We start from the raw sequence: 22340 nt of genomic DNA, 5'->3' as shown, positions 1-22340 counted from the left end.
ACATTAAACTTGCTTCCATGAGAAATTATTGGTATCATTCAGTGACTGAATGCCTATGCTACACCCTGCATTTGGAGAAAAAGACAAGACATGTACTGTATATCATAATGAAAGGACTTTGACTAGGAATCAAATAAAATGGGGTTTGGCTCTTTCAACCATGAGGCTGTTCATAAAAATTACTCCGTTTTATTATTTATGTAATGCATATAAAAATACTTGAACTGCCAAACCATGAGGGCATAGAAGTTTCAAGATTACATATGAGCAAGTTCCTTATGTATTTTAAAATACTCCAAATTTCAGGAACTACTGATAGAAGGTTATTTCTTTCCCCCAAACTTTAACCTTATGAGGAAAAATTATGTTTAAATCTACTCTTTGCCTGTTTTTACTACTTTATTCTCACAGCCATGGGAAAGTTGAAGTGACTTATTTGTTTCATAAATTTGGGAGGAAAAAATTGGTGAGGTCAGATCAACTCTATTCTTCATCTTGGGAGGAAATGTTCACAAAGACATGAGTCTACACATCTTCATGCTGTGAATTCTACCTGGGCAGTTTGGACATGCCTACCCAGTACAGTGCTAACTGGAACTGGGTACAGAAACACCTGATTCTTGGGTTAGGTATTGACAAACCTACTTGCTATCAGATTAAAGACATACACTCAAACATACACTTAGGTACACTTAGGTATTGACAAACCTACTTGCTATCAGATTAAAGACATACACTCAGCCTCTAGCAATTAGAAATGTGATACCTTGATATTCATGTTTAATTTTTGCTGTTATCTTGACTTTGGGGTATTAAAAAATCTCAAAATTCACCAGGAGTTATACTGTAATTAATATTATATAATGAATTAAGTTTAACTCCAACAATTCTGCCTTTTATCTAAAATACATTACATAATTGCACAGTATAGGTATCATGATGTAAATTACTCTACTCAGCTAAAACCAAATGTCCAATGAGTAAATCAAGCTTTCCCCTCCCAAAGAAGGAATTATCCAATAGACTTGGATGTGATTCGTTCTGTAAGAGATGAATAGTGACATCTGTGTCATGTATTTGCCATCACAGACATAGATAACAGGTATATGAAGTTAGGGTATTAAAAAGGAAATTGCCCTATAATATGCATTCCTAGACTCTATTTATGCAAATCAACACGTCATGCAAAACACCATATGGCCCAAGTTATAAACAGGCTCCATATGGAGATATTTGAGCTTAACAGGAAGGTCGTTATTCTTCTGAAAAGACCCTTCTTTCCCACCAGTCCAGGAAAAGATTTGCAAATTCACAGTGGTTGCCTGACCTTCCTATATGTGACCCAATGACTACGATGATCTTCAAAGTGGGCTAGAATCCTGTGAGAATAATTTACTGGGGACACAAATTCAATACAATACAACAAAATTAATTGTGTTTCTTCCATGTTTCTTTTTTTGGGGTGGGTAGGGAGAGCAGGGGGTGGTTGGCAGAGGGAGAGGGAGAGAGAGAATCTTTTTTTTTTTTTAAAAGATTTTATTTATTTATTCGACAGAGATAGAGACAGCCAGCGAGAGAGGGAACACAAGCAGGGGGAGTGGGAGAGAAATAAGCAGGCTCACAGCAGAAGAGTCTGATGTGGGGCTCAATCCCACAACACTGGGATCACGCCCTGAGCCGAAGGCAGACGCTTAACCGCTGTGCCACAGGCGCCCCTGGGAGAGAGAGAATCTTAAGCAGACTCCATGCCTAGCATGGAGCCTGGCATTGGGATCAATCTCATGACCCTGTGTTTATGACCTGGGCCGAAATCAAGAGTCAGATCCTTGGGGCGCCTGGGTGGCGCAGTCGTTAAGCATCTGCCTTTGGTTCAGGGCATGATCCCGGCGTTATGGGATCGAGCCCCACATCAGGCTCCTCTGCTATGAGCCTGCTTCTTCCTCTCCCACTCCCCCTGCTTGTGTTCCCTCTCTCGGTGGCTGTCTCTATCTCTGTCAAATAAATAAATAAAATCTTAAAAAAAAAAAAGAGTCAGATCCTTGACCAAATGAGCCACCCAGGGGCCCCACCTTCCGTGTTTCAGAAATAGCTCTGGAGAAATGGAAATAAGACATGGAATTAACACTAAAGAACCCACCAGTCTAAGAAATGAGACCAAAAGGGCAGCAAATGATTATACTTTAGTATAATAAATGCAATAATAAGTATGCAGAAGTTACAATAGGGGCATAAAAGAGAATGATTTACTCTAAAGGGGTTCATATGACAAGAGAAGAGAAAAGCATTAGAAACGAAAGTAGTAAGTGCAAATGTTTGCAGCAGGAAAGAACAGAATGATGAACCACTCATATTTTGGTGTTGCTAAAATATAAAATTAAAGACAATGGATCTGGAAAAAAAATCAGGCTCCTGGTTATGAAAGGTTTTGTCTGTAATACTAAATGACTTATAATGAGGCAGAGCCCCTGGATAGGTTTTAAGAGTAGAATTGGTAATTTCCATTTTAGAAAAATCATAGCTAGGGAAGAATAGAGAATGGCATAAACAGGGTATAGACTGTACCTGGGAATGTCATTTACATGGTTGTTAAAATAGTCCAGGTGAGGATAGTCATGGCTCTTCATGGAGGAGATTAAACTGGAAGCCAGCTTTTGAGGCAAAACAAGAACTGGGGGAAATAAAGTAATGAATTATGGGTAATGAATCTCTCCCAAATGGCCTCTCCATATGCCCTAATTTCTACATACATGCATAACTCGTCGTTTTTCCCCATTTGTAATTTTTAAATGTGGATGATAAAGGAAAAGGACAAGTCACTTTATGATCCTTTGTGACAGAGCTAAGTCTGGGCTTGGAAACCAAACTGAATTAGAAGAAAAAGTAGCCAGTGGAGTTTCTATGGAGTTTCACCTCAAGGACTCAATGAATAAGTCAAACAACTGCAGTTCAAAAGTCAGTTTAGTATCATCTGATCCATGACTTTTGATCATCTGACCTGTGATTTGTTCATCCTGACCTGGGACCTTTAAACAAGGAGCTTACCATAACATCAGGTTCCAGAAAGTGCCTAAAAATAATATCTCCATGCAGACCTTAGTTTCTGAAAGACCTCATGCTAAAAAAAAAAAAAAAAGACAATAATAATAATAATAATAATAATAATAATAAATTAAAAAAACCCTCATGCTACTTTCTGTTCTGAATCAGATTTCCAGGTAGGTGACCCTACTCCATTTTTTTTTTTTTGCCTTACCTTTAGAATCTGTTGCTATCAGCCAAAACATTTGCTATCTTCTACTATTTGGGCAGTCATCCTCACATTACCCTGAGCTGGCCTCCTGCTAATTAGGGTTCACTTCCAGATGGTTCTCTCACCTAGTCATGACAATCCTAAGTGTTATTGTTACAATGTTACATAATATTATATGAGATTATTATAATAATTGTTATAACGATATATAATATTTTATTGATATAATGTTTTGGGTTAGGTGGCTCTGGTACAGATTTAAAAAGTTCAAGGTTTACATACAGACTCATCAGAGGTCAAATACACACTGATTTCTTTTTAGCTGTGTGATTTTGTGTGGCCAGTGCCACTCAGTCTATTTTTCACATGTGAAATGAGAACGGAAATACTTATCTTAGGGAAATGTTGTGTGTGTTGGGGGGGAGGGCTAAGGAGCTGAGCATACTACCTGGCACATTTTATTTATTATGTCAATACATACAGTTATTTTACTTTAACTTTTCTCCAGTAGGTTTAAAAAAATAACACTGGAAGCACTATGTTGAATGATATGAAAATAAAGCATTTAAATTATTACAGTGTCTTATGCTATGCTGGATATTACTTTGTATATGAATAATCTGCTCTAAGATATTTCCAAAAATAAGACACTGCATTCCATGAACACTGTCTTATTTATCTGTATTTTTCAAGGCTTTACAAACATTTCATATATTTAGAAATGCAATTGTTGACTGAAAATATGTAACATTAGCTATAGGAATATACCTTTCACTTCATTCTTTATTATCATTTTTAAAAAGGATACTTTTTAAGGAGGTCACATCATATTCCAATGGTGGGATAGGATTTTGAAAATATTCATTTTTCCCCTCCAGTTGCAGAGATAACTGGGAAAATACTAAGCACATCTATTTGTTCACAGAGAAATGCTTGACTTTGCTATGAAATTTGCAACTAGCAATAAGGAATTTCAACTGAAAGAGCCCCTGGGAAGCTAGAGGAAAGGTAAACATGACAGGGAAATCCAAGCAAAAGGCTTTCCAGTTAGTTGCAAGCTTTTTAAAACCATTTAAGGAACATGATATATTTCCCTCTTAGAATTGGGATGTTTTGGAAATGTTAGTGGTCTCTTTCTCTCTCTCTCTCACTTTTTTGCTCATCACAAACTCTCCTCTTTGATATCAAATCTGTTTCAACTTCCTGTTATGGGAAATTGGGAATTGAGAACCAATGTATGGAAAATTCTGGCTATCAAAAAGAGAAGCTACAAATGGCCCCAGAGCCCTCCCAGCCCATAATGCTCAGGATGAGCATAAACAGGAAAGCTGCTTGGATGACAGCGACTGACTCACCCTGTGCGCCTGGGACTTGTTTTGCAGTTCACCTGGCAGGTGCAATTATGTCGGCAAAGAACGGAATGAAGAAATGACCTTTGAAGGCAGCTCTGGGGTGTGGGAGTTATGTGTGGAAACCTTATTAGACATCGGAAGCAGAGCTTCTGAAATAATAGTCCAAGGGTAAAATAGCACCTCTGGATAATTGTAGCATAATACAATAGTTTTGGCAGGAAAATTTGAAAAGAGATACTGGATAAAATGTGAATTGAAACTCCACATTTGTACAGGAAGCTCATTGAACTTCCTGAGACTTTTACTATTTGAAAATCCAGAAAAATTTGGTTGAATTTTAATTAGCTGCATTTATACTAATTTGTATATTATTTGTATTATATCAGGTAACTCAAATATTAGGTTGACTTAAACAATATGTGTTACACGTGTGCTACACAAAATACACTTGGTTGGCAATATGGTAGCATAAAGGTAGATTAGTTATAAATTTTACTTCACCTACTTCCAAAATATATTTTGCAATAAATACAAGCATGCAGTTTCCTTAATAAAATAGAAATATATTATCCAAATTATACTGAAAGAAAGGAAATCATTTATACCAATATCCTAGCAAATGGAACTATTGCTTTTGAACATTAAATTTTACCTGATCTTTCTGGCACATCTAAGTAAAGAGTGAGACAGAAATGATAATATTTTCCTGACAAGATGAAAAAAAAATACAAGTTTTTCAGTAGATACCAGCTTTTCTCTGATAGTTAGTTCTTAAAGATTTTACTAAGTGTGGTGCCTTATATGAGAACAACAACGAATCATTTACCCTCAAAGCAGATATGAGATAGTACCTGAACTGCATCGTAGCTAAGGCTCTATTTTAACCAATACATCAGTTTTAAATTCTTGTTCTACATCTTACTGCTAAGTGACCTGTGGTAAATTCCAAACCTCAGTTTTCCCCTCTATAAATTGGGGTACTACTACTATCTAAAATTTGTAGAGTGCTTACAATGTGCTAGGTTCTCTTCTAAGTGCTTTCCATATATTAATTCCCTTAATCATCACACACACAAAAAAAGCTTATGTGGTTAGAATTATTATTATACTATTTTAAAATGAGGAAACTGAGGTACTGCCTAATTAATTAACACATCTAACAAGAGATGGAGAAAGAATTTTAGTAACTATTTCTTGGAGTTATTGTGAAATTTAAATCGGAAATGTTTAATACGTGAAAACATTCAATAAATGTTAACTGTAATCTTCATTATTATTGAAAAGTAAAAATTAATCCATTTAAATTATAATGTGATACAATACAATAATAAAAATGAACTATACATTCTGGTTTCAAATATACAGAAGCCAGTTGAGAAAGAGATTACACTGCTCATAATAGTACACAAAAAAGTGGCAGAACTTGAGCTGCTTTGTGAATTGTGTTGATTATTAAAAGACAAGGCAAGGTGGTCACTGTAGGGAAAGAAAAAAGAATGATCAAGGCTCAGGGGTGAAAAATCACTGTAGGTTTTCCAGAAAAGAACTGCAGAGAAATAAGGATAAGAATATATCACATGTATCACACAGATAGCAAACATCCAACGCAGGCGGCATAAATACAAAACACACACAGCACACATCTACCAGATAAACAACACATAGATCTCAACATATCCACTGCACACACATCACACACTCTACACATGCATCACAAACACACTAAAATATATGACACACGTAACACATGCATATACACACAAAATACACATATAAGACACACACACCACACTTACACATATGCACACACATACAAAGAATATATTCAGGGAAAGATAGATGACCTTGAACTTTAAGCTAAAAGATTTAGATGATTTTGAAGCAATAAGGAGCGACTGAAGTTTGAGCAGGACTTGACATAACACAGGGATACTCTAAGAAGATTAATTATAGGATATAATAAATATGAGTAGGAATTTGATGGGTGGGTATGTGGATAGAAGGAGGGTAATATAGACAGACTGAAGAGTATGAATTCTCCAAATCTTAGTCTGGAGCCTTCTGATGGGTGTTCTGTTTTGCTTTTTTTTTTTTTTTTAACTCATGGTACTCATTTACTTTTTCACTAGACATAAGTAGGGTTCCATAGAATACAGGTGGCATGCTAAATTGGACAACTGAGGAAAAGTTAATAAAAGGTCTATTTATTAAAGTGTGGGCAAGGTTAAGGAAATAAATAAGGCATTGTGCGGTACTCTAGGCCTAGCTATAACAGGAAACATATGCCATGTCTTGGCCTCTATAACTAAGAAGAATGAATAGTTACCAGAACCTGGTGCAAATAGCTGTAGTTGAGGAAAGGACTGCACACCAGACCTATGGCCTTCAACAGGGGAACACCTTTAGCCTAAGGTCACCTGTGAGGAAGAGAGGTGAGGGAGCAAATGTCCCAGCTTCACTCCTCTTCCTCTTACCAATTTACTAGTGCCTTCTATTTGCTGAGCCAAATCAGAAGTCAGACAACAGGGAGACTGTGGAGGGAGTCCGTAAAGATGAGTCTCTTGGGACACAGATCAGGGTCAAAAAAGGTGAGGAATAGATCTGTAGGGGAAAACAGAAAGTATCTACCACAAAAAATAAACCTCAAATTCAAGCTGATGTCCAACTTTGGGGATGGCAATGGCCACGAAAATTATAGCTGTTTTAAAGCTTGGAAGAGGCCCTAAAAATTATCTAGTTTACCTTTTTCCTATTTTTACTCCTATCTAAGAAATAAGAAAATTAATATTTAGGTTCTCCCCCAAAAGTTACATAGTCCATGTAAGTCAAAACGCAATTCAAAAAACAGAAAGAACTCAAGATATTTCCTTCAGAAAGATCTTGCAGAAAGAACTGGGTAATCACAAAACTGGAAATGCTGGAGAAGAAATTCAGGAACAGTTATTAGACTACTGAATTCAAATATACACAGACAAGTCTGATATCCAGAATCACCACCACTATCAATTCTCAACACTCATGAAAACAAATTTGCAATCCCAGCGGCTCGAAGTGCCTCTCACAGTTCAAATCTCTTTGATTTTGCTTCTGGAATTCTAACTGAAGAAAGAATTGGCAGAATGTGATTCCCATCCAAGACTGTAACTAAAAGAGAAACTTAGAAAGGTAGCTTTTGCTTTTCTAGACTTGGAAACATAAGACACAGAAGGAGAATGGATGCTGAGTTCCAGTCCACCCAAAAATCACAGCTTATATCAAATAGAGCTAAACTACCTATTACATCTCCACAAATGGACCCAAATTCCAGAGAAAACTGAACTAAACTAGCACAACCAATATTCAATGATATTTCACAGGGTTTCTACTTCAGGAGTACTTTAATTTATGGGTAAAATGATAACTATTCTATAAAATCCCAACATACAACTGTTGCAGAGAAAGTTATCAGGAGATACTACATTATACATCATAGAACTCTAGTTTCTATACCAGAAAACCCAAAGCAAAGAAAAATGAATCACTAAGTGCTGTGAGAATACAGGTCCAATCTATGGTTGGGCATCTCAAGCTGAAATTTTAACACAGTGCTAAGCACTTAATTTATGCTACATAATTTAATTCTTACAAAAATCCTATAAAGTAAATGTGTGTGCTATTCTCATTTTATCTGTTAGAAAAAGGAAGCTCAGAGAAATAATTTATCTAAACTCACACAGCTAACAAGGGACAGAGCTATAAATCAAGCCTAGTTTTGTGTGATGCCACACATAGCATTGTCTTTTTTTTTTTTTTTCTTATGGCTGAGAAACTTTGTTTTCCTGTCACTTTACTGCTGTCCAAAGGCACCGAGCAATCAGAATGCCTGTAATAAGTGTTGCATCAAAAATGTTCCAAGAATTTGACCAGTTTTGACATTTAAGCACTTCTGTTTTCAAGCTGATTTCTCATATAGACCCTACCCCAGTTTCCAGTCCCCCTGCCAAGGTACCTTCATTTTTAATAAGATGGGATTCCCTTTTCTTTAATAAGTTAATAATTTGATATTGATTTCAACACTTGAATGAGATGATTGTGAGTCCCACCCACATACTTCAATTTTAATTCTATTGTGAAGGATTGTGGAATTGGAAATTGAAAGAAATGATGTTGACAAATGTATACATAAGAGCCCCAAGCAGTCAGGCAGTCCCCCTTTGCACAGTGGCAGGTTAGTGGGGGTGTTGGTAGAAAAGGTAAAAAGGAATTCAATCAAATTTTTTTTTCACATTGCACAATTCAATCTCCAAAGCCACGCCAAGTAAGCCACCCACACTATTTAATATTTTCCATCTGTTCAACTCTACAACATTGAAAACAATGACAAGTGATGTATAAAGAACTGTTTAATATATTAATGTGAGTTACAACTAACTTAACAGTGGAGAGGAATTTTAAGTAATATTACCAATACTTCAAAGTGACTGCATTAATTGTATCACTACTACTACTAAGAACAATTGCTTTCCCCTGGCCTCTTATACTATTCTCCTTTATTACCTTTCTGTGCAACCTTGATATACTGATATTTTCATTTTTACAGTTTTATTGTTTATATATCTGTTATTGTAAATCCGCTCAAAAATTTTAAAAGAATGTTACAAAAATTATGATGATTTATATTTTAAATGAGGATGATTTGTAAAGAAAATTTAGAATAATAAATGTTGAGCTGTGAAATATTAACTCTACAAACTGTAAATAGAAGTGCTAAGTTCTAATGTCTTTTTGTTTTAAAGATTTTATTTATTTATTTGACAGAGAGAGAGACAGCCAGCGGGAGAGGGAACACAAACAGGGGGAGTGGGAGAGGATGAAGCAGGCTCCCAGTGGAGGAGCCTGATGCGGGGCTCAATCCCAGGACGGGGCTTGATCCCGGGACTGTGGTGGGATCACGCTTTGAGCCTAAGGCAGACGCTTAACGACTGAGCCACCCAGGTGCCCTGGTTCTAATGTCTCTTAAAATGACAAGAATGTTAATAGAATATTTTTTACTTATAGAAGCTAAACATACCACTTACTACATTTGCTTTTTATAATAAACTTTTAATTTTAGAACGGTTTTAGATTTGCACACCAATTGCAAAATAGTAGTTTCCATATGATGACCTGCATCCAATTTCCTTTATTATTAATATCTTACTTTAGTATAGTACTTTTGCTACAAATAATAAAACAATATTGATGCATTTGTATTTCTTTGCCTATTTTAATTCCAGTATAGTTGACATAAGTGTTATATTAGTTTCAGGAGTACAATAGAGTGATTCAACAATTCCTTACGTTATTCAGTGCTCATCATAAGTGTAATTTTTAATCTCCATGACCTATTTCACCCATCCCCCACCCAGCTCCTCTCTAGTAACCATCAGTTTGTTCTCTATAGTTAAGAGTCCATTTCTTGGTTTGCCTTTTTAGTTTTGTTGATTGCTTCCTTCACTGTACAGTTTTTATTTTGGTGTAGTCCCAATAGTTTATTTTTGCTTTTATTTCCCTCACCTCAGGAGACATATCTAGAAAAGTGTTGCTATAGCCTTGATGCACCTGTATTAACTTAAAATCTTTATTCAGATTTCCTGAGTTTTTACCTAATGTCTTATTTCTATTTCAGGATCCCATCCAGGACACCACATTACAGATAGATGTCATGTCTTTTCAGAGAGCTCTTGGCCATGAATTAGTACAGTTAATTTTTAGCCATAGAGAAATGATTGTTTTATTTTGAGATCACATGGGAATAAATTAAGTATTTCATATATATATATATATATATGAAACTCAGTTCTTTTGCCTCCAACTTTTCTGTGCTTTCTTTTGCTGATTCAATCCAAATAAAGCTGGCCTCTACCTGTGTGACTTCCTTTGATTTATGGTTGAGGTTTTAGGGCATTGGTTCTCAACTCTACCTGTACATTAGTATTATGTGGGTAGCTTTGAAAACCATTAATGCCTAGGTTCCACCCCAGGCCAATTAAACGAGAATCCCTGAATGAGCAACACAGGAATGGCATCAGGGTATTTTACAGCTCCCTAGGTGATGCTAGTGTACAGCCAGGATTGAGAACTACAGCTTTAGGGGTTGAGCATTCTCTCCTCAAGTTATATAACTACTCTGAGAATAAATATGAGTTAAGTTGGCAGCTACTGGTTAGATCTTTTACAGCATTGGCTCTAAGCTGTGGTAGAACTAGAAATCAATTTCTCTGGCATCCATTAAGGGAGACAATGTGCATATTGGATGGCATTGATGTAAGAGTTGGGAGATGTGGTTTTGTTCCATCTGGATGATTTGAATGTGTGTTCCTTAAACTCTCACAGTTATAGTTAAACATTACAGTATTGGGCTAGATAATGCCTAAGATTATATGTTAATTATAAGTAGAAACATCCTAGTTTCATCATATTTACTGCTATCCTCATCATATTTACTGAAATTTTTATTCCTGAAGGTGATAATGGTGGGGGGCGGGGCTCTAACACTCAAAATATATAGAAAAAGAAGGAGAATAATATAAGTACTCCTATTTTTTTAGGTTAAAGAAAAGTTCCATTTATACCAACTGCAATGACAATTAGATCTGTTTAATGAATATTTAAATTTCTAAGAATGAAAATCTACATGTAATTTAATCCCAAAAAGTTTAGTTTGTAATCACTTCTTATTAGTGTGCCCTCTTAGTTGATGGAGACTGAGAGTTAGTGACAATTACTCTAACTGCTGGTATTGTGTGTGTGTGTGTGTGTGTGTGTGTGTGTGTGTGTGTGTGTGTTTGAAAAATTAAATAGAGTAGAAAGAAGGATTACTTAAGTTCTCAGTGGTTCATTATGAGGAGGAGAGTTTTCAAATATTTATGTTACATATTACAGCTTTTTAAAACATTAGGTTATAAATATATATGTTAACATATAACATAAAACATATATGTTAACATATAACATAAAACATATGTTACTGCAGAATAAAAAATGGTTAAACTAGAGGAAATCTAGATCTTCAGTGTGTTACAAATATAAGTAAGCCATGAGAAAATCAACCTGTTATTTAGAATCTGGATGCATTTTCTTTTTTTTTTTTAAAGTTTATTTTTTTTTAAAGATTTTATTTATTTATTTGACAGAGATAGAGGCAGCCAGCGAGAGAGGAAACACAAGCAGGGGGAGTGGGAGAGGAAGAAGCAGGCTCCCAGCGGAGGAGCCTGATGTGGGACTCGATCCCATAACGCCGGGATCACGCCCTGAGCCGAAGGCAGACGCTTAACGACTGTGCTACCCAGGCGCCCCTGGATGCATTTTCTAAACACTATAAGATCACACCATCCAGAGTTAAATGAATTTTCCCCCTTTACTTTAGACATTGGATCAGGAGAATCCAACCACAACATCAAAGACTGTGTATATATACTCATATAGACACTCAATCACACACACTTATGAAGCTACTGGGATAAAAATGTTTTAGAATTTCCTTTAATAAAAATAATAACCTTATAAGATAATTACAGTTAATAATTATTTTATAGTTGAGGAAACTAAGCCCAGAGAAGTGATATAAGCTTATCTGAGTAGTCAGAAGTAGTCTGACAACTGATCTTAACAGATTTTAATACTAATATCTGTTTTATTCCAATGGTCAGATTGTCACTATATATACCATTTCACTAACTTTTGAGGGAAACAATGCTAGTTATTTGCCTTCTAATTTGAGAACCAACACATTAGTTAGATATTTTGTAGTTAGGAATAAGGATAACCCTTCTATGGCACATAAGAAGAAAAAAGATTATTTTCCTTTGATAATGGAACCATAAGCTATAACTGAATTGTCTTTTCAGTAATTTATTTTGGGAATAAGTTCTTTCATGGAAGTAAATATGTGCATGCACTGCATTTTCTCATTGACCTAGGAAGTATGAACTTCAGACTTTTAGCTCCTTGAAAGAAAACTTCTAAGTTAAATAAAATTTAAAATAATGATATAAGAGGGATGAATGGAGAAAGATGTGGTATATATACATACAATGAAATATTACTCAGCCATCAAAAAGAATGAAATCTTGTCATTTACAATGACATAGATGGAACTAGAGTGTATCATGCTAAGCAAATAAGTCAGTCAGAGAAAGACAAATACCATACTATTTCACTCACATGTGGAAATTAAGAAACAAAACAGATGAACATAGGGGAAGGGAAAGAAAAATAAAACCAGATATAAATAGAGAGGCACATCATAGGAGACCCTTAACTATAACTAAGGAACAAACTGAGTGTTGCTGGAGAAGTGGGTTGGGGGATGGGGTAACTGGATGATGGGCATTAAGGAGGGCACTTCATGTAATGAGCACTGGGCGTTAATATGCACCTAATGAATCACTAAACTCTACCCTGAAACTAATAATACACTGTATGTTAACGAAACTGAATTTAAATTAAAAAAAAGGAGACGTATCTCAATTTTAAAAAATAAAATAAAATAATGATATAAGGAAATAAATTCAGGAGTAATTAAATGTGCACAGGATTGAATTGTCCCTACCAAGGTTAAAGTGATAGAAATGTCTATTTCATGTTTTCCCTTCATCTGATTGCTTTCTGGCATACTGTTGCCACTCAACATTTTCCCTGTGAACCTATACTCCCTCCAGACCAATGGATCAATTCCCAGTTTCTCTCTCAAGTAACACTAATAAGCATAACTAATATGCTTAGGATATTATGTAGAGTTTTATTTTAACTGTTTGTAAACAATGAGAAGCAGTCAATAGTTCTATCATGTCAATAAGCTGGTGCACTAAATACTAATTTCTTGCCACCTTCTCCTTTTCTCTATTCAGAAGCTAGAAAGTACAATACTTCTGTAATCTCCCTTGTATTAAAGTACGTGTGACAGTGTAGGTAAGAGTTAAGTCTGGTGAGAAGGCTTCTAGGAAAGCCATCCGTTTTCTAATAAAAAGTGGGGATATGTGGTAACTATTGTCTTTTTTTACTTTTTCTTCTAGCCAGAATATAGACATGATGCTTCAAGTTGTAAAGCCATCTTAGAAAACCAGGTAATGTGCTAAGGAGGGCCTTTTATGAGAAAACTGAAAATTTACAACATCTCTATATGCTTATTTTCAAACTTCCTAATATGTGAGAAAATATACCTCTATTTAACATATTATGTTTTTGTTTTTCTACTTGCAGTTTGACATATTCCTACCTGCTAGGGTGGTTAACGATAGTTATACATAATGCTAAAAGTGACAGTGTACCTAAAATGGCTCTAATGACACTTCAAGACAAAATGCAGACTTCCTTCCCTTCCACATCTCATCAAACCACAATTAAAACACTCAAAAGGGAATAAATACGTAAAAGTTCCAAGAATAGGAAGGGGGCTGCAAAATAACATAGGGCAACTTAAATAATTTCTGCAACAGAGAAAGAAATTTGTAACTCATTGCAAAATAAACCAGAGTGGAAGAATGTACATCTCCAACATCAAACAAGTAGCAAGAATCAGAGGTGAAAGTTGATCTTTCAGCAGAACCTCATGAAGACTCCAAGCTTGAAGAAGACAAGCATAGACATTAGGAATTGACTCTGAAATGGTATTCAATGTAATGAATGAATACCATATACAGGATAGTTGAGTCAGATTGGCAACTAGAGCCACTCTACACATATAGAAAAACAGTAAAAGAACAACCTCTTCATATATTTGAAATTTGTTCTAGCAAGGAGTCTGGAATGGAGACCAGGGATGAACATTAGAAAACAAACAAAAACTTTCCTAAACTATATAGCTGAGGGTTGAGAACCACTTGTCTACTGGGAAAGTGATACATTATTATACATAATCTTATAGTATAACACAATGTGGATGGTGATAATTACCAGATACTACAGAACCCTCTAAGCAAATTCAGAGTAAAGGGAAGATTCTCCAAAGAAAGGACATCTGAGCAGTCTCCAACTATACTGCTCTCTCCTATTAATCATGTGTTCATGTTATCTTCTCCTAAATTGAAAAGGGATGGGAAGTCAGGATAAAGATGCTCCTGAGGAAATAGCATATTTGAAGTTATGCAAAGCAGAGTGTGGTGCAGATAGACAACTACCACGCATAGGGTTGTGGCTGGGACACATGGTATATAAATGAAATGACAGAAGTTACTAGAGCAGTTAATAGGCATTAGATTATAAGAGATAACTGAGGATCTATGGAAGGATTTTATTCATGATATGATTGGATCTGAATTTTAGAGATATCATGATGAGTACAACATGAAAGATGCAGAGTTCTGAGGGGCCCTTTTCAAATGCTTGTTAAGAGAAATAAAATGGCCTGAAGTACAATAATTTGAGTGGAAGGCGGAGATAAGTTCCAAACAATTTAAGAGAATTAGCCAGGCTTGATAACACAGTGAAATGAGGACAGGGTGAAATGGTCACAAGGAAGAGGCAAACCTATTACAGATTATGAGAAGGAAAATATTTCAGTGAAATAAATTTTGAGTTCAGTTTTAAAAACATTGAATTTGAGATGCTTATAGAAAATTCTTTTAAACTAATGCTCTCCATTGTCCTCTTTCTTTGGTAAAAAGGACAATGGGTTGTCATCTTTGTCATCTTTAGTCTCTACTTGATATCAAGAAGAGAAATTATCCTATGTCAATAAAATTCAAGAAAACTAATAGATGCCTTAGGAATTCGCCCAATCGCTTCCTTTTTTCTTAATCTTAAATCATTATTGACACATGATTCCACCTGCTAACTGTAAAGTAGTGAGATTCACTTTCATAAATCACAAATCATAAATCACTTTCATAAATCATAAATCACAAATCAATGTCCTCTCTCCTCTAAGCTGACCTCAAGCATAGGTCAGCAAAATTGTGTGTTTTGAGAGTTAAGTAGTTGAATCTTCTTTAGTCGTTCAACTATTTCTTTATTATCATACTTCCTTTTTTTTTTCTTTTCTTTTCCTTTCTTTCTTCCTTTCTTCCATTTTAATTCCACTTAGCTAACATACAGTGTTGTATTAGTTTCAGGTATACAATAGAGTGATTCAACTCCTCTATACATCACCGGGTGTTCATCAGAAGTGTACTCTTTAATCCTCATCACCTATTTCACCCACCCCCTCACCTCCTTCCCCTTTGGTATCCATCAGTTTGTTCCCTATAGTTAAGAGTCTGTTTTTTGGTTTTCCTCTCTTTTTATCTTTGCTCATTTTTTTCTTAAATTCTACATATGAGTGAAATCATACAGTGTTTATCTTTCTCTGAGTGATTTATTTCATCTAGCATTATACTCTCTAGCTCCATTGATGTCATTGAAATGACAAAATTTCATTCTTTTCTATGGCTGAGTAACATACCAGCGTGTGTGTGTGTGTGTGTGTGTGTGTGGATAGATATAGATATATATGCCATATCTTCTTTATCCATTCATCTATTGATAGACACTTGGTGTGCTTCCATTATTTGGCTATTGTAAATAATGCAGCTGTAAACATAGGGGCGTGTGTCAACAGGATATATCACATTAATAAGAAAAAGGATAAAAACCATATGATCATCTCAATAGATGCAGAAAAAGTATTTGATAAAGTATACCATCCATTCATGATAAAAGTCCCCAACAAAGTAGTTTTAGAGGGACCATATCTCAAAGGTCATATGTGAAAAACCCACAGCCAACATCATGCTCAACAGGGAAAAACTGAGAGTTTTTCCCCTAAGGTCAGGAACAAGACAAGGATGTTCGGTCTCACCACTTTTATTCAATATAGTACTGGAAGTCCTAGCCAGAGCACTCAAACAATGAAAAGAAATAAAAGGCATCCAAATCAGTGAGGAAGAATAAAACTTTCACTATTTGCAGGTGATACGATACTACATATAGAAAACCGTAAAGCCTCCATGAAAAAATTCCTAGAACTGGTAAATGAATTCAGTAAAGTTGCAGGATACAAAATCAATGTGGAGAAATCTGTTGCATTTCTATATACTAATAATGAAAGAACAAAAAAAAAAAAAGTCAATCCCATTTACAACTGTACCAAAAATAAGAATAAACCTAACCAAAAAGGTAAAAGACCTATATTCTGAGAACTATAAAATACTTATAAAAGAAACTGAAAAGGACACAAACAAATGGAAAGACACTTCATGCTCATGGATTGAAAGAACAAATATTGTTAAAATGTCTATACTACCCAAAGCAATCTACAGATTTAATACAATCCCTATCAAAATACCTATTCTTTCTTAAGAATTCGAAGCCAACTGTTGAAATCTAAATACCTCCTGGGTAATGCAACTCATTAAGCCACCATTAACCATTAATGTTTTGGGCACAAAAGAGTTTGCTACCAGATTCTGAGGTTTGGGGACTAGAGAAAGAAACATCAGTTAGTCTGAATTGAGACAAAATTATATTTATCTGTTAGAAAGGCATTTCAGCCAAAGATAATAGAATATCCTACCAATGATGTCCTAACCAATGGGGGGAGGGGTTATTAATCCTACATAACAAGAAATGTGGAGGTAGGCAGCTGCTGTCATTGATTCAGCTGTTCAACAATTTCCTCAAGAACACAGGCCCATTACTACATTTTCTCTGCCATTCTTTGTGGGCTGGCTTTTCATCCTTGAGTTATTGCTCCATAGTCAGAAGGGAGCTGCCCCAGCTCTAGGAAACATGACCACAGTCAAAAGCAAGAAGTGAGGCAGGGGGAGGGACAGGAGATGTGATTATGCTTTCTTTAGGGAAGAAAACATTTCCCAGAAACACTTTTTTTTCCCTCTTACATTTTCATTGTGCAAAACTTGAGGTTGGGGGGAAAAAGTTGATATTGGGCCTCTCTTCCCAAATATCAACAATTTTGGCCTAATATTTGAATAAAATCTGGGTCTGCTAACAGGTAAATGAGGTAGGTGAAATTCCTCTTGGGTAAAAACAAGAAGTTTCACTTAACATATCTGGGTGTTCTAGAAACAATGTAAGAAAAAAATTCCACTTTCATAGGCTTTTACTTCATTTTCTTTCATGCAAGGAAAAGGATGGGTTTGGGTGGTAGGACCAGAGAATGTAGTGATTTTTTTTTTTTCTATCTTGTGGGTGTAGGATTTGAAGATGTAGAGGGATAGCTTTCTGATTTTCTTATCAGTATCAGTTTCTAAGATGTACATACTTTTTAAAATAAAGATTTTATTTATTTATTTGACAGAGAGATCGCAAGCAGGGAGAGCAGCACAGGGAGAAGCAAGCTCTGGACTGAGCAGGGAGCCAGACATGGGGCTCGATCCCAGGACTCTGAGATCATAACTTGAGCCAAAGGCAGACACTTAACTGACGGAGCCACCCAGGTGCCCCTATTCCTTTTTTTTTTTTTTGAAGCTCCATATTCTAATATGTGTTTGTTTGTTTGTGTGTATATGTGTGTGTGTATATATATGTATATATATATACATATATATACACATAGTGGTGCAAAATTCTACACTTTTCTTTGAAGCAGTGGAAGATTAACTGGCTGATCAAAACATTGTTCTTCAGGGGCAGATGGAGAGGATTATGATCTGGAAAAGTAAGAGGATTTACTTTAAAAGGGCAGGGACTAAAGGTAGCTGAAGAATCCAAAGAGGAAGCATACCTCGGAGCTTACAAACATAGTCCTGCTCTTATTGGGGTTGGGGGTATTTGGGTTGGGGGAGCAACAAAGTTCTCCTTCTACCTAATCCTAGAAAAAAGAGGTGGCAGAGGACATAATATATGGGTGTTGCTTGAACAATGGCCTCTTGTGTTGTAATCAGGGTGAGAAACCAGGAAAGTCAGTACAAAGGGCAAGCTACTATTCAGAGTCCGAAAGAAACATGGCAGCTTATAGCTGTATTCTAAACCCTAAAGCTTGTCTCAAGGCATCTCATGGTGGTGGACACTGCTACTCTGGCTCCTCACCCACATTATTTTATTTTCTCTGAGTCATTGGTCAACTATAGCTCTGCTTAGAGGAAAATATATAGCCTTATATGCATGTGTTTAATAAAGAAAAGTTGAAAATCAGTGATCTAGGCAGTTATCTCAAGAACTCAGAAGAACAGTTGCAAATCAAACCAAAAGAAATTAAAGAAAGGAAATACCTTGGATAAAAGCATCAATTAATAAAATAAAATAATACACAATAAAGAAAACACAGAATGCCTATAGCTGGTTCTTTGGAAATATTTTAAAACTCACAAACTATTCTTTATGTGGACAAGGAAGCTGTTTGTATATTACAGGCAGCACACAAGGGATTCACAAGATTGAAAATAGTTTTTTTTTTTTTTAACGTCAGGGTCATGGGAACATTAATAATTCTTTGTAATATCTCAATTTAGCACAGGAAACAAAACATGGTCATACTACCTAATAGCTGAGTCTTGCTTCTGGCATCTTAGTTTCCTTCTCTTTCTGATCTGTCTTATGTTTTCATTGTCAAATCATTTTAGAACATAATGAAGCCTTAGTTTAATGGGGCTGTTGCCTTCTGGAAGCCTGCTCCTTACCTTACATGGACAGAGTAGGGCAGAAATATTAGGCGTAAATGAACATGTTACTTCATTGGAAAACAATGGAATCTGGGCAGAATATATACTTACTTTATTAAGACTCAATTCTCCCTCATGGCTGTGGTATTTGGATTGTTAATATTCTAATATAAACAAAGGGAAGTGTTTAGGCTCCCAAATGAAGTTGGAGTGATAATGTCCTTAACAAAAGGGTGAAAGTTTAGAGAAAGGAAGAAGAAAATGGGTTTTGATGGAGGCTCCTGAGGTAGCCTCATAGACTGACACTAGAAGGAAACTGGAATGCACTTTGCTTACAGGGAGCAAGGCCAGTTAATGTCATATTCATTATTGTCTTGAAAAATGCCCTTGACTCATAGAGCTTTATTAAATTCTTGATGTAGTTGAAGATTAGACATTCTTTTGAAGAATTCCTTGTGAGTACATTTTGCACATAATGAATGAATTTTCAGAGATGGTCATTCTTGCCCCTTTAGGTTGAGCTAGCAGTCTCCAGATTTCTAACTTGCTCAGGCCTGTTAGAAGTAAGATGGTGGCAAGATAAAGACTGACCCAAAACTCCAATTATAAGGGGAGACTACCAGCAACATGACTTGAGCTAGAACAAGAAAAGGCTGTTAAGGAACTTGATGCAGGATCTTGCCTTAATCATCTTTGTATCATATTGTAGAAGCCACACGATTTGTTTTTCTTTAGACTGAATTGAATTAAATTGGATTGAACTGAATGAGGCTCCGGATCATGAGAGGCAGCCTGAAAATAAAGTCAGACCTTTGAAAATACACCAAGTGTGAAATGAGCCAGAAGGGGAAAAAGTGAAATTTAGAGGGGTAGTGACACAAACTGGCCCATGGCCAAAATGCCCCTCTCCAAAAACATAAAAATCAATGAAGAAGAATAGATGAGATGAAAAAGAAGCACCATATGCAGAAATCACATAAACAGAGATGAATAACACATCAACTACCCTGTTCTCTAAACACAGTGACCCTGTACATAGTTAGGGCTCAATAAATACCAGCTGTTTGTTTTTCCTTCTTTTTAAAATCATTAGTAAAAATAATTAGTTTAAGTAAATAGTAATTGAGCCTTACTATGGGCCAGACTGTCCTTACATCTTACATGCCACATCTCAATTAAATCTCCCCCCAAAACTTAGATCTACACTTAGAATTTCTGTCTGACAAAAGGTTGAGGAGTCTGAGAGAGATTGGAAATACTTTTCCAAAGCGGCACATGCGGGTGACATGTTCTGAATGAAGAAATAAATGAAAAATCAATAAATCCATGAACATATAAGTTCATGATTCAGTGCGTGTGAGTGTGTGTGTGTGTCTGTGTATACATGAATTTCTTCTTTCAGCTCTCATTAGCTCTCTACTTGGCTCACTCTTCATTAGTTAACTATATTCATTAGCACAAAAGTCCTTACTAGCCTAATATTCTGAAAAATATGTCAACTAACATGAACATCTCAGGGTTGTTTTAAGATGATTGAAGGAGTTATTTTAAGTAATTACTTAGAAAAGTAGATAGGAATCAGACTATATAAAAGTTACCTGTTTTTATTATTTCCCCAACTTTATTGCTCCACAGAGTGAGGGTGTCCCATCTTCCCCCAAGACACTCAGAAATATGTGCCATTGATGAGGAAGAGGGGAATGGGAGAAGAGAAACAAAAGTATGAAACCAGTAAGATAGGTTAAATTTTCCTTTTTTCAGTGACAGACTTGACATCTGACCCATGTTTCAGTTGAGAAAGCCTTGACACTCTGGATTGGATTTTCCAGGGAATTAAATGTCCAATTCTCTCTCCAAAAGTCAAGTCCTAAAGTGTGAGAGGGCAGACTTAAGGAACTATGGTGACATAGGTTCATTCCTCTTGGCAGTAATATAAGACAACAGCAATTTATGGGGAGAAAAGAAATTTATTCAGGCCCATGACTTTACATTACATTGTGTTTTCTCTCTTGGGGAGGAAGTTTGGAATGCAGAGCAGCTCTGTGATCCAAAGCAGCTTGCTTGCCCCATAATGTGATACAAAGTGGTAATAGTCAGGAGTCTTGAGAAATGACTCAGAAGGAGATATTGCTCTTTTAGTTCCGAGTAGCGGAAGCTTTGCCGGCATCCACTGCTTGCGAAGATGTTTCTGTCCCAGATAGAGGTTAGATACATGAATGTGGGGGAGGACACACAACACGGAAAGACACTGGTACTAATCTGATCAATTAATTCAATAAAGGGTGCCATCTGACTATGGAGCTGTCCGGCAGGAAATGTGTAAAAGCCCTACAGTGAAAACATGATTTCAGTTAATCGCCTGCTTTTATCATGCAGATCCCTCGAGGGAGCCAAGCTGGCATATGAAAGGACCTGTCATTGGCTCCTCAGCTGCCTAATGTCCTTCATGGGAGAAATCTGGACCTCAGATTTACCTCATATATGAAATACCAGTAACTGCTCTATCCTCTTATTAATCCAGGGTATGGCCAGGAGCCAGGGTTTTCTGATATTTCCCCTTTTGTGTCAGTTACTCCTTGGTTCCTCAACGTATATATCTGTCCATCTCTTCCTTTAATAATGACCATGGTTAAAAGCCAGAAAAACACTGATGTGACCTTGGATATGGACCGCATTACTGTTCATTACTTGCTTGAAAAGGGAAAAAAAAATGCAAACAAGAATTATTCTTCATAAACTTGGTTTAATTCTTGCGAGCAAGTTTGTGAGTCATTTTATGAATGGCTCCCGCTTCAAATTAGGGCTCCTGTTTCCGCTTCCAATGAGCCTCTAGTATTACATCTAATATTGTTTCCTCTCAGCAATTGAAATGTACATCCCTGCTGGGTTAGTAAGAATAGAATTTCTTTCCTGAATTCTTTCTTCTTTCTGAATTGCTTCATTTTACTTCCCCCAAAACTAAAATAAAGTAATTTGTACCTAAAACTAGATAAAATTAACCTCCTGGCTTGTTCTCCTTTTAGCTTGAGACCTGACTGCTTGGCACAGACGGCTGCTTTCACTCATGGCCCCATTTCTTCGCCTCTCCTCACTTTCTTCAGACGGGAAGAAAATGGCTTCCATGGGTAGCAAATGGCCTCAGGCAAGAGAAATTGCTCAAGGAGTTTTAGAAGTTACAAA

This window comes from Ursus americanus, chromosome 24 (assembly GCF_024610735.1).
Source record: "Ursus americanus isolate L20-20 chromosome 24, mUrsAme1.1.p, whole genome shotgun sequence".
NCBI classification, from domain to species: domain Eukaryota; kingdom Metazoa; phylum Chordata; class Mammalia; order Carnivora; family Ursidae; genus Ursus; species Ursus americanus.
Note: the sequence above shows the minus strand (reverse complement) of the source record.